Raw genomic sequence first — 11274 nt, 5'->3', positions numbered from 1 at the left:
TTGCAATAAACTATATAAATTTTTTATGGTTTAGATAGCTAGCTAAATAACATTGCCCACTGCTGTGTGTCAATCACTGTGTAAATACTGAACTCAAGCATTACTCAAGTATTTATTCTTTTGGTCAGTGCAATCATGGAGATTGCAAATTTTTTGTACAAATAATTGACTTTAAAGGTCACAGGCACACTGTTATAGATTGTGCCGAATGACAGACGTGGGAGTCTCACATAGACTCCCGAATGTCACAGCAAAGGATCAACGGCACTCAATAAAGTATATAAAAGCACCTTTGCTGGGTGCATTTAAATAGTTAACACCCGCGGTCCGTGCCAGCACCAATACCGTTTGTTAGTGCTGTGTGTTTGCTACATTATGCAGCAAACACATAGGGGCAGATTTACTTACCCGGTCCAGTCGCGATCCCGCGGCGCGTTGTCCGACAAGGATTCGGTTCTGCCAGGATTCACTAAGATCGTGCGCCCGATATCCAGTAGGTGTCACTGCTGCGCCGAGGTCCGCCAGAGTTCACCTTCTTCCAGGTGCATGCAAGTGCTTGATCTTGCGACACAAATCGTTTTTTAAATTCCGCAGTTTTACCTAATCCGTCGGTTTGTCCGAGGGCCACGCCCCCAATTTCTGTAGCGTGAAAGCCAGCGCCGATGCGCCACAATCCAGTCGCGTGCGCCAAAATCCCAGGGCAATTCGACGCAAATCGGAAATATTCGGGAAACCTGACGAAAGTGCGACGTTCGGAGCCTTAGTAAATGAGCCCCATAGTGTATATGAAGATGGCTTTGTCTCTATTCATACACTTGCTGCTACATTATGACGTTGAGGAATGTCATGATGGGTCAAGGTGTTAGGTTTAGCTGCTGTGTATAAACATAAGCCGTGCACTGAGAAATATAAAACACAGGTAGGTAATAGATACACATATTCTGAGTGTAACACGCCTCAGCCTGAAGGGTCACCTTAAGGATCATAGTGAATAGCCTAGCTCTAGGCATGGATCATAGACAATGAAATATTCACTATATGACCACAGTATTTTTCGAGCTTATTCTGTCCATCTGTGCCAAAGTTCCTTCTGTGACAACAACCTATAGAAAAGTGCACTGACCCAAAAAACACAAGCACTTGCCAAGAAACACTTGATCCCACAGATACCTAGAGAGAAAGACGAGAGACTCTCACATAAGTGAAGTGATAGGAATGCTTTATGCTTCCAGATGTGGAAGTAAATTATAGGAACATCTGAAGGTAACGTAGAGGAGTAACGCCCGGATCACTCCCTAAGATATCCCAAACAGAGACATTCATTCCCAGCACATCTGAAGATATTCCAGTAATCCTCCCCCTGTGGTTATCTTCATGTTATCATCACATTACTAGTATCTGAGATGTACAGAATACCTCCACGTTATCCAAGCCTTACATGAATTTTCCGCTTATGGACAATTCCACTCATTTTTTAAATTGACACAAAATAACTTTTTTTGGTTAAAATATGGTCTTACCTGTAATACATTGGGTCAGTAAATCAACGCGTTCTGCCCCAAAGAGGTTGTCTCACTATTCACAAAATAAGTGATCACCAGTGATCGTGAGGTCAGAGTCAATGTAAATTTTGTGTCGGTTTAGTAGTTAAATTATAGTTGCTTTTTAAAATTCTGTCGTCTATATATATATTCACAAAACATAAAAACATAGGTCAAGTGGTCCAAAAAGTGGGAAGAGGTCACCACATTGTAATCTAAACTGATGGACACTGTCCTTCCATCCCTTGGTTACACTTGACAATTCTGTAGGTTCAGGAGAGGCAGGGTCCCATAGCAGACTTCTGAATGGTGCCCCCCTTCCCACTAATATATATATATATATATATATATATATATATATATATATATATATATATACAGGCAGTCCCCTACTTAAGGACACCCGACTTACAGACAACCCATAGTTACAGACGGACCCCTCTGCCCACTGTGACCTCTGGTGAAGCTCTCTGGATGCTTTACTATAGTCCCAGACTGCACTGATCAGCTGTAAAGTGTCTGTAATGAAGCTTTATTGATAATCCTTGGTCCCATTACAGCAAAAATTTTGAAACTTCAATTGTCACTGGGACAAAAGAAAAAAATTTGTCTAGAACTTCAATTATAAAATATACAGTTTCGACTTACATACAAATTCAACTTAAGAACAAAGCTCCAGACCCTATCTTGTATGTAACCCGGGGACTGCCTGTATATGTATAATACAATCATATATATACACATATTTATAAACCTATATACATAAACATGCAGTTCTTTATACACACACATTTATACACTCTTACACACATACACACACATATAGAGCATATGCATACACATACGGTGCCATATACAGATGTGCAGCATATATACACATATACAGTATATACACATCATAGATACACACATATACAGCATATATACATGACATACATGTTATGTACATATTATGCTGTACAATGTGCAGATTAATATGTATATAGTGGTGCACATCCTGCGTTCGTTAGTCTCCGGTTGGATGACAGGGCCCCTGCTGCTGTGGGCCCCTACTGTCGGCGGCTGCTATGGGTGCTACCACTGTAGTTATGCCCCCAGCCCCATCTAATCTTTGTGGGGTCCTCTTGACTTTCCTCTTGGAACAGATATCCAAGCTGAGAAGGAGTGGACACTTTGGGTTTCAACATGCCCAATCTTTTTTTCTTGTCTTTTTAAGATAAGCCTTTGTCAAAGATGTCTGGCACCAACCTTCTCCGTTCTTCAACCCAGTACCAATGATAACTAGGACACTTTAGGAGTATTTTTTCTTTAAAGGGGATGTCTGGGTTCTGAAACCTATAATCCGCTGGGGGAGGTAAGAAAAGAAAAAACAGCATATACTTACCTTCGCCGGCACTCCCGTTGTCCTGCACCTTCTCCCGTCATTGCCCTCCTTCTTTTTGTATACAGAGACAGGTCAAGCCCACCCAACCACTGCCACGTGCCGGACACAGCATTAGATTCAATTCTATAGCCGGTGATCGGAAATTGACCAGGGTCAAGGTGCCCGAAACACATCCAGGAATTGGACCTGCTCTATAATTTGTGGCTCGGATAGTTGAAACCAGAGCCGTGTGTATGTGCCCATTAAAATACACAGGGCTGTGTGCTAGTTGATGGAAAAATGGCCCAAATCAACAATGTGCGAGTAGCCAAAAGCTAATTTTCTTTTGTGGATGCATCAGCCAGGAAGCTCTGTAACAGGCACTCACCTCTATGGTTACCACCAGGGGCGTTACTTGAGGGGTTGCAGAGAGTGCTGTCGCAACTGGGCCCAAGAGGTTTAGGGGGCCCATAAGGTCTCACTTTCCCATATGAGAAGACTATTACTATAAACCATACATTATAGTCAGGGGCCTGGCACAGACTTTGCACTGGGGCCCATCAGCTGCTAGTTACGCTACAGGTTACCACCTTCCCCCCAGTATGGAAAAATTTGAGAATAATTCTCATCTTCAGTCAGCCGAGCGAATTTATTAAAACTTATTGTTTTCGCATTAGTTTTGCGTTATGGAAAATAAAAGATCTCCATAAAATTCACGACTTCCATTAATTAAGCTATTGACAGCCGTTGCTTGTGCACTTTATGGACGACTTTCTATAATGATTTCCAGCAAAATCAATGGCAGAAGAAAGGAAGATGAATATTGTTTGTGAGGCTGAGATACGGCCGGGGAGAAGCATAATTATTGACCTGTTGTACTACTTAAATCATAAAGTCGAGAATGTTGTAAATTTTATGCAAAGACATGTTATATGCTGAGGAATTATAGTTGACTGAATCCATTGAAGTGTCTTAAAGAAATTTATAGTGAGTCCTGAATGTGATGTAATCTGGATGCAGCATGTTATAGAGCAAGAGGAGCTGAGCAGATTATAGCATATTTTTAGGGAACCTATCAAGTGGATAATTCTATAATTTTCTGCAGGCAGTGTATTGTAGACCAGGAGGCGCTAAGGAGATTGTACACATTGTCCTATCAGCAGGCAGCATGTTATAGAGCAGGAGCAGCTGAGAAGATTGTATATAGTGTCCTTTCTGTAGGAATAATATTATAGAGCAGGAGGAGCTGAGCAGATTGCACATTGGGGGTAATTTACTAAGGGCCTGAAGCGTGTTTTTCCGGCAGGTTACCCAATTTTTTTCCGTTTTGCGCCTAAATTGCCCGGGATTTTGGCGCACGCAATCGGATTGTGGCGCACTGGCGCCGGCGTACACGTGATGGAAATCGGGGAGCATGGCCGTACGAAAACCCGACGGATTTGGTAAAACCGCTGCATTTTTTAAAAAAAATTGTCGCTTGACACGCGCTTACCTGCACCCAGGATAGCTTGGTGAACTTCCGTGCACTCCGACGGACTTCAGCGCAACAGCGACACCTAATGGACATCGGCGAAACTACCTTAGTGAGTCGCCGGAAGACCCGAATGCTCCACACAGAATGCGCCACTGGATCGCGAATGGACCGGGTAAGTAAATCTGCCCCATAGTGTCATATCTGCAGGCAGCATGTTATAGAGCAGGAGGAGCTGAGCAGATTCTCGGCATCCCATGTTCCATTTAATGTTATAGAGGTTTTTTTTTAATTTATTATCACTAATTATAGCTTACTTTGTTAAAAAACTTATTATCTGAAATAAAGTGGGTGTTACACGTCTGGTACATGCTGCACCATTTACACCATTACATAAGACTCTATGTAAGAGCTGTGACATCTCCTAATTGGCCTATCTAAGCATACTGCTCAGTGCTGCCACCCAGTGTGTACACTGCATAGATCAATGCCCAGACTGTGGTGTCATCATCTGTATATAATCCTGTCCGTGATGTAAATGAAATAACTCCTAGAAAACCCCTGTAGAATAAGTAAGTGTCAGTCTACTATTAGGCTTAGTGGTGACATGGGAAATGGCAGGATATAGCACTTTTCTAAAATCTAGAAAAAATAAATCATCCAATGTCCTTGGAAATGTATATAAAATGTGTTATTTTCTGGCGTTCCAGACCCTATGAGCGGGAAGCTCTCACACCTCATAAATAAGACCTTCCTTAAGTCAAAGTTCATAGTTCGATAACTTTTGCAGATTTTCTTCATGGTTACACCACTAAATATCCGTGAGCTTTAATGCACCACATTGGCTTCGTACAAACCCACTCAATCTTTCCCTACTTATATTACTGGCGTTGTACGTCTGATAAGTCCATTTCTAGGGCTTCTACAATTGGTTTCATCCTGTGTGGTCCTTATAATAAGACCTCAAATGATGGGATTTATGAGCAAAATAACTGCGTATGAGATTAGGTCTGGTGCACGATTTATAAGGAATTGGATGGAAGTTTTACACAGTCTCGGACCCCTCATATGCAAACCTTAATATCTGTTACATTACAATGTGCAGCATTGGGTATGTTATGTTATATCAATGATGCTTGACTTAAAGGGATATTCCAATCTAAAAAATATTAATAACAGGTCCTCAATGTTATATTGGTGATGGACCCCCAGGACCCCCATAGATCAGCTGTTTTCAGAGAACAGAAAAGGAAACAAAAAGCAGGCAGCTCTGTTGTCTTTTTAGTGGTCAGACTAGGTGTCAGGATCAGTGGTAGTGGATCCTCTGGACCACTGTGGACGATGACACCTGGGAGGCACACTGTTTTCACCAGAGCCCGCCGCAAAGCGGGTTGGACTTGCTGTGGCGCGGTCCCCACCGGTCGTTCCACAGGCACGATTTTGTCCACTGTGGTGGCCAAGGCAAGGTACAGAATCGTAAGACAAACTCATGGTCGGGACCGGCAGGTGGTCAAGACAGGCAGCAAAGGATCAGAGTCGGGGACATGGCGGTAGGTCAGGACAGGCAGCACAGGATCAGAGTCGGGACGTAGTGGTAAGTCAGAACAGGCATCACGGGATCGGAGTCAGAAGCGGAATCGAGGTCACAACGGGAAATCAGGATAATCTTTGTAACTTTTTGTAAACTTTTGGAGGTAAATAACAAAAATCTATCCAAACGAACAGTGAAGAATTGAAACACAAATGTTGTAGAACTTTGCATTATAAAATATCCTAAATGATATTCTAAAAACTGGATAATCCCTTTACATACGCCTATAGAGGGAGAGTGACAACCGCATTAGTTAAGGAGGGGTTTTTATGTGCCAGTGACAGATGCACCCCCTGAAATTGTTCCAGTCCAGACTTTAGATCCGTGTTCAAGCAACAGTCACAATAAAACAGGACATAAAATAAAAAACCAGGACACGCTCACAATTTGTTTCAACATAAACTACACTCATTTGGGCGCAACATCAACAGACTGGAATTACTCGGAGAACAAATTTATTTTAATGGCCGCTTTCAAAGACACTAAAATTTCTCTTCTAGTCAGCATGACTTTTACTCTACAACAAATGGCCGAATGCTGAAATAAAAGCAAGCAAAATGCTTCCTCCCTGTAATAAAATACACTCCCTGTCAAAACCGTCAACTAAGTTTTGGACCGGATTTATAGATGAGTGACCCGATAAAATCTGCATTTGGTTCTGGCATTGTCGTGTACTACTTAAAAAGAATCTACACTGATTTATCCGCAGTATATTTGTGTCTCCATGGTTACAGACTACAAACAACCCCTGTGTAGTCGGATCTTATACTCATGCAGCAATTGCTCATTATTTTATTATTTTGTTGCTGGGTTCTGTTGGGCCTCTGGGACCATCAGTGTGTTAGAACCTTGGCCTATTTGAGGATTCTCTGGTGGCCAGTTCAGCCCTGGGTGCTGGATTTTGAACCCCACCCCCCTATTCCAGACCCTCATCTATTATCCAGAGTAGTGAGCAGCTGCAGAATCTCAATTGTTTTTGGACTGCACAACAAATTCAGCTATAGGAATAGTGTAATACTTTCATTCCCCTGTGGTGGCGCTGCAGGAATACTCAGCACTTGTTGAGGATCATAGCTGATCGCTGGTGCATCAGATCTCTCTATGATCATCTTGTCTTCTAAAAAAAGATGTATTCAAAAGAGACATACCCCTCTAAAGAAAATCTACCATCAAAAGGATAAACCAGGGACACTTACACCAAACCTCCAGACACTGTGACTGTGGTAATCTTCTAATATTTATTATCCATGGCCTCCTTCCTTCTAAAATCAACTTTTAAAATGATGCTAATGAGCCTGTAAGACTACTGGGGGTGTTACCAGAGTCCCACTATGTTGTAGCTTCACAGGCAGTAAAACCCCTTTCACTTGATTGTATTTTTTCTGTCATGTATTTCAGTGCCATAGTTTGTCGTATATACAGTACATGACGTTTTTTAACGGTATGTGTGACGTATGTTACTGTATCAGTTCCGTATCCGTATAAAATACAGTGATAGGCTAAATTCACACTGCCGTGAGCCCGCCGCACCGTAGCACGGCGGGCACACGGCAGCGCGTGGAGAGGAGGAGGAGGTGAGCGCAGCTCACCCCCGCCCCTCTCCATAGGAACTAATGGTGCACGGCGCCGTAATACGGGGAAAGATAGGACATGTCCTATCTTTCCCCGGGCTACGGAGCAGTAAGGTGCCGCACGTGTGCTGCACCGTACCGCTCCCGTACAGGGCCGTGAGCCCATAGAAGTGTATGGGGGACGTATATCGTCCGTATATACGTCGGCCGTATATACGTCCCCCATACTGTAGTGTGAATGTAGCCATACAGTAAATAATGTTACTAGCTTGCTCAACCCAAAAAATCCCTGGAGACTACACGTATATAGGACAGAATACGGTGCCCGACTATATGTAAAATGTATTTTAAATGTTCCAAAAAGCTTCTATGTACAGAGCGGAAATATAGCAATTTCCTCATGCAGTGGCTTTTACGTGCTTATAACCCAATCTAGGAATCCAGTACAGAGATAGATCAATTTCAGAGGTCAAAGAATTGGAAGCCCCTGAGATATGAGTAGAATCACTGCAGAATTACAATGGTTTGATGCGGAGGATTCTTCTCTCTGACCTGTTACTACTTCTGGCTGTCAGCGATATTTTACACATAGCACCAACATTGTTCCTCCTGAGCTCTGGAAATAACACAACTCAGCCTGGAAGAACAATGAAGAATTGCAGATGAGCTGGAGAAGGGGGTGTATGGCAGTAACTCGCCTCCTCTGCAAACAGAAATCTCAGTTATGGAGATATGAATCCTGGTTAGTGTAGTAACTGGCATCACAAAAAGATCATATCTCATAAATCCTTTCCCCAAGAACAAGTGTGAGCCGGGCTCAAGAACAAGCTACGTGTGAAAAGATCAAAAAACAAGTGATTAAATCTCCCCCCCCGCCCCCCCCCCCCCCAATGAAAAAGACCACTGTTAGCATACAGGGTTGTCTCCAGGCTTCAGTAGGCCCCTTGCAGTGAACTCACATGGCAACATTCGAGATTCAGAAAGTAACACAGCCTCCTGTCCTAAAATATTTCCTAGTTTATAATATTATTAATTCTTTATTACACACAGATTATGAATCAGTACATAGAGCTTTGCCAGATTGGTCCCTGTCCCCATGGGGCTAACAATCTAAGCAACCTACCAGTATTTTTGGAGTGTGGGAGGAAAATGGAGGACCTGGAGAAAACCCACGCTAACACGGAGAGAACATACAAACTCTTTGCAGATGCTGACTTGAACCTAGGATCCCAGCGCTGCAAGGCTGTAATGCTAACAACTGAGCCACTGTGCTGCCCAAAAAGGCCCCTTATTATTTTATATAAGCCACCTTCATACCCTATGGATTCATTAGATACAGCACCCCTCAACCCCATGGATTCCTTATGTACAGCCCCCTCCAGCAGCTCTGGGCCCCAGGTATGCCCAGTGCTGGTGCCGACTTTGTTACCATGACCTGTGTCTGGTACTGTATCTACAGACTTTTCACTTTTATGTTCATGAACTGCAATATCATACCTTGCCTATGGATATGAGCGGAAATGTTTCTAGGAAAGCACTTAGATCCCTTTAAGATAACTTAGGAAAAGTTCTTCTTTAACAGTAGTGGAATATAATATATAGGTGGTTAGGGTGGTGGCCCAGGGTCCAAGCCTTCTAGGGAGCCCATGGCCACCCAAACAAACCACCAGATTTTATACTGAGAAGGACCTTCACCTATTAAATTCTGGTAATCTGTTCCTGCTCTCAATACACATGTACACAGCAGACATTTCAGGACCTTTGAAGGTCCTCCAAAAGTCCTGAAACGGAAGATAGAAAGCATGAAGAAGGGACACATCCTCCATTCCCCAAGAAGCTGATTCTAGTACCAGATGTAGGAAGTGATTCCAGACTTGCAGGGGCAATAATATTCATACTTGCTGTTTCTGGAGATACTTTTCAACTATTCTAATGATTCTTCACAGTTTCATGTGCATCAAAGGACCTCCCCATATATGATAGCCTTATTACTCCTATGTTCATGTGGCGGTATAGTTAATAAACTTTCTACTCAATCTATAATCTCCTGAAATAGTTGAAGTGCTTGTACGTAGTAATGTCACCTTGGGCTCCTTCCACTGTGTTACTATTAAGAGCCGGCTCATTTTCTAGCTGTAATCAGGCCTAATACAATCTATAATGGTCCAGTGTAATACCGCCACTGCGGCACCCTTATCCGTATGCGAGCGCCACACAGGAGGCTCATTAGTATTAATACAGTTCTAATTGCACAATAGGTTTATGAGTTTTACAGAGAATTAAGAAGGGAAATCTTAATGATAGCGGCCGCTCAAGTTACTGAAGAAACCTATTAACTGGATTAGGGGAGAATGATTCTGTAAGGGAGGTTTTCTTAGGTAAAACAACGGTAGTTTGTGGAAATTGATTTTTTTTTTTAACGCCTGTGTTCTCTTATTTCCTGCTGCACTCTTTAAGAATATGCGCTCCTTGCGCTCGGTTCCCAGCAGTGGCGTAACTAGAAGCTGATGGGCCCCAGTGCAAAGCCTGTGCCGGGAACCCCGACTATAATGTATGGTTTAGAGTAATAGTCTTCTCATATGGGAAAGTGACACCATAAGGGCCCCTAAAACTCTTGTGCCCTGGTGCGACCGCACCCTCTGCACCCCCTCAAGTTACGCCCCTGGTTCCCAGCACTTGTAGACTACATCAGTGTCACAGGTGCTCCTGCGACCCACATCTCGGGTCGTAGGCGCACCCGTGCCCCTATCCCTGGCGGCCACCGCTCTCCCCATCCGCACTCACCTCTACACGCTCCTGGTCCTGTCCCGGCTTCCCTGCGCGCAAGTTCCCACCCCCTAGGGCGTGCGCACCGGCGATCGAAAATTTAAAGGGCCAGTGCACCGCTGATTGACGCTGGCCACTTCCTCGGAATTCGTTAAAAGCCGGCTTCTCCCAGCATGCCCCGCCGGATCTTTGCGCTATATGCCTCAGAGAAAGTTTCCTCCTGTGATTCATTCCCATGTGTTGACCTCCCGTTGTGACCCCGAACCTGTTCCCGCTCATTCGCTGCCAGCTCTGACCTCCTGCTCTGTCCCTGACCTTGAACCATTGGCGCCTGTATTGACCTCCTGCCGGTCCCCGTCCACAAGATTGCCTGCCGACTTTGTACCTCGACCTTGGCTGCCACCGTGGACAAGTCCCACATGTGGGACAACCTGGTGTTACCACGCCACAGCAAGACCAACCGGCTTTGCGGCGGGTTCTGGAGAAGACCGGGTGCCACTTAGATTTCGGTCCCAGGTGTCGGCTTATGTCTTCGTCCATGGTGGTCCAGGGGTTCACTACCCCAGAAGCCTGACAATCAGGCACCTTCTCCTGAACAAAGGCAGTTTATTGGTCTTTCTACCATCCGTCCTGCCTGTGCCACAACCACTACCCGGAACTACTCAGAGAAACATAATTCTGTTGCAGTGAAGTCCATATGCACATAAGGGAATAAAAGGGTGAAAATGGAAACAGGGGTTGTCCAGAGTTTGAAAAACATGTCTGCTTTCTACAAACAAACAGCTCCTCTCCTGACCATAGGTAATGCACGGTATTGCAACTGAGCTCCATTCATTTCCATAGAGCTGAGCTGCAATACCGAAAAAACCCAAGGTCAGGTGTGGAGCTGAAAACAGTCAAGTGGCACAGTAGGTCCACTACCCGCTGTCAATTGTGGTGGCCAGATTTTCAATTTTAAAGGAAAGCTATAA

General features: G+C 44.0%; 1 protein-coding gene across 1 annotated transcript in view; it reads left to right on the top strand.

Moving 5' to 3' along the window:
* Positions 1 to 11274, top strand: part of SLC25A26 (solute carrier family 25 member 26) — a 218353-nt gene that overhangs the window by 58939 nt on the left and 148140 nt on the right. The window lies entirely within an intron of this gene.

The sequence above is a fragment of the Engystomops pustulosus genome, chromosome 10, assembly GCF_040894005.1.
Source record: "Engystomops pustulosus chromosome 10, aEngPut4.maternal, whole genome shotgun sequence".
In the NCBI taxonomy this organism is placed as follows: Eukaryota; Metazoa; Chordata; class Amphibia; order Anura; family Leptodactylidae; genus Engystomops; species Engystomops pustulosus.
This window is presented reverse-complemented; position numbering and strand designations above follow the sequence as displayed.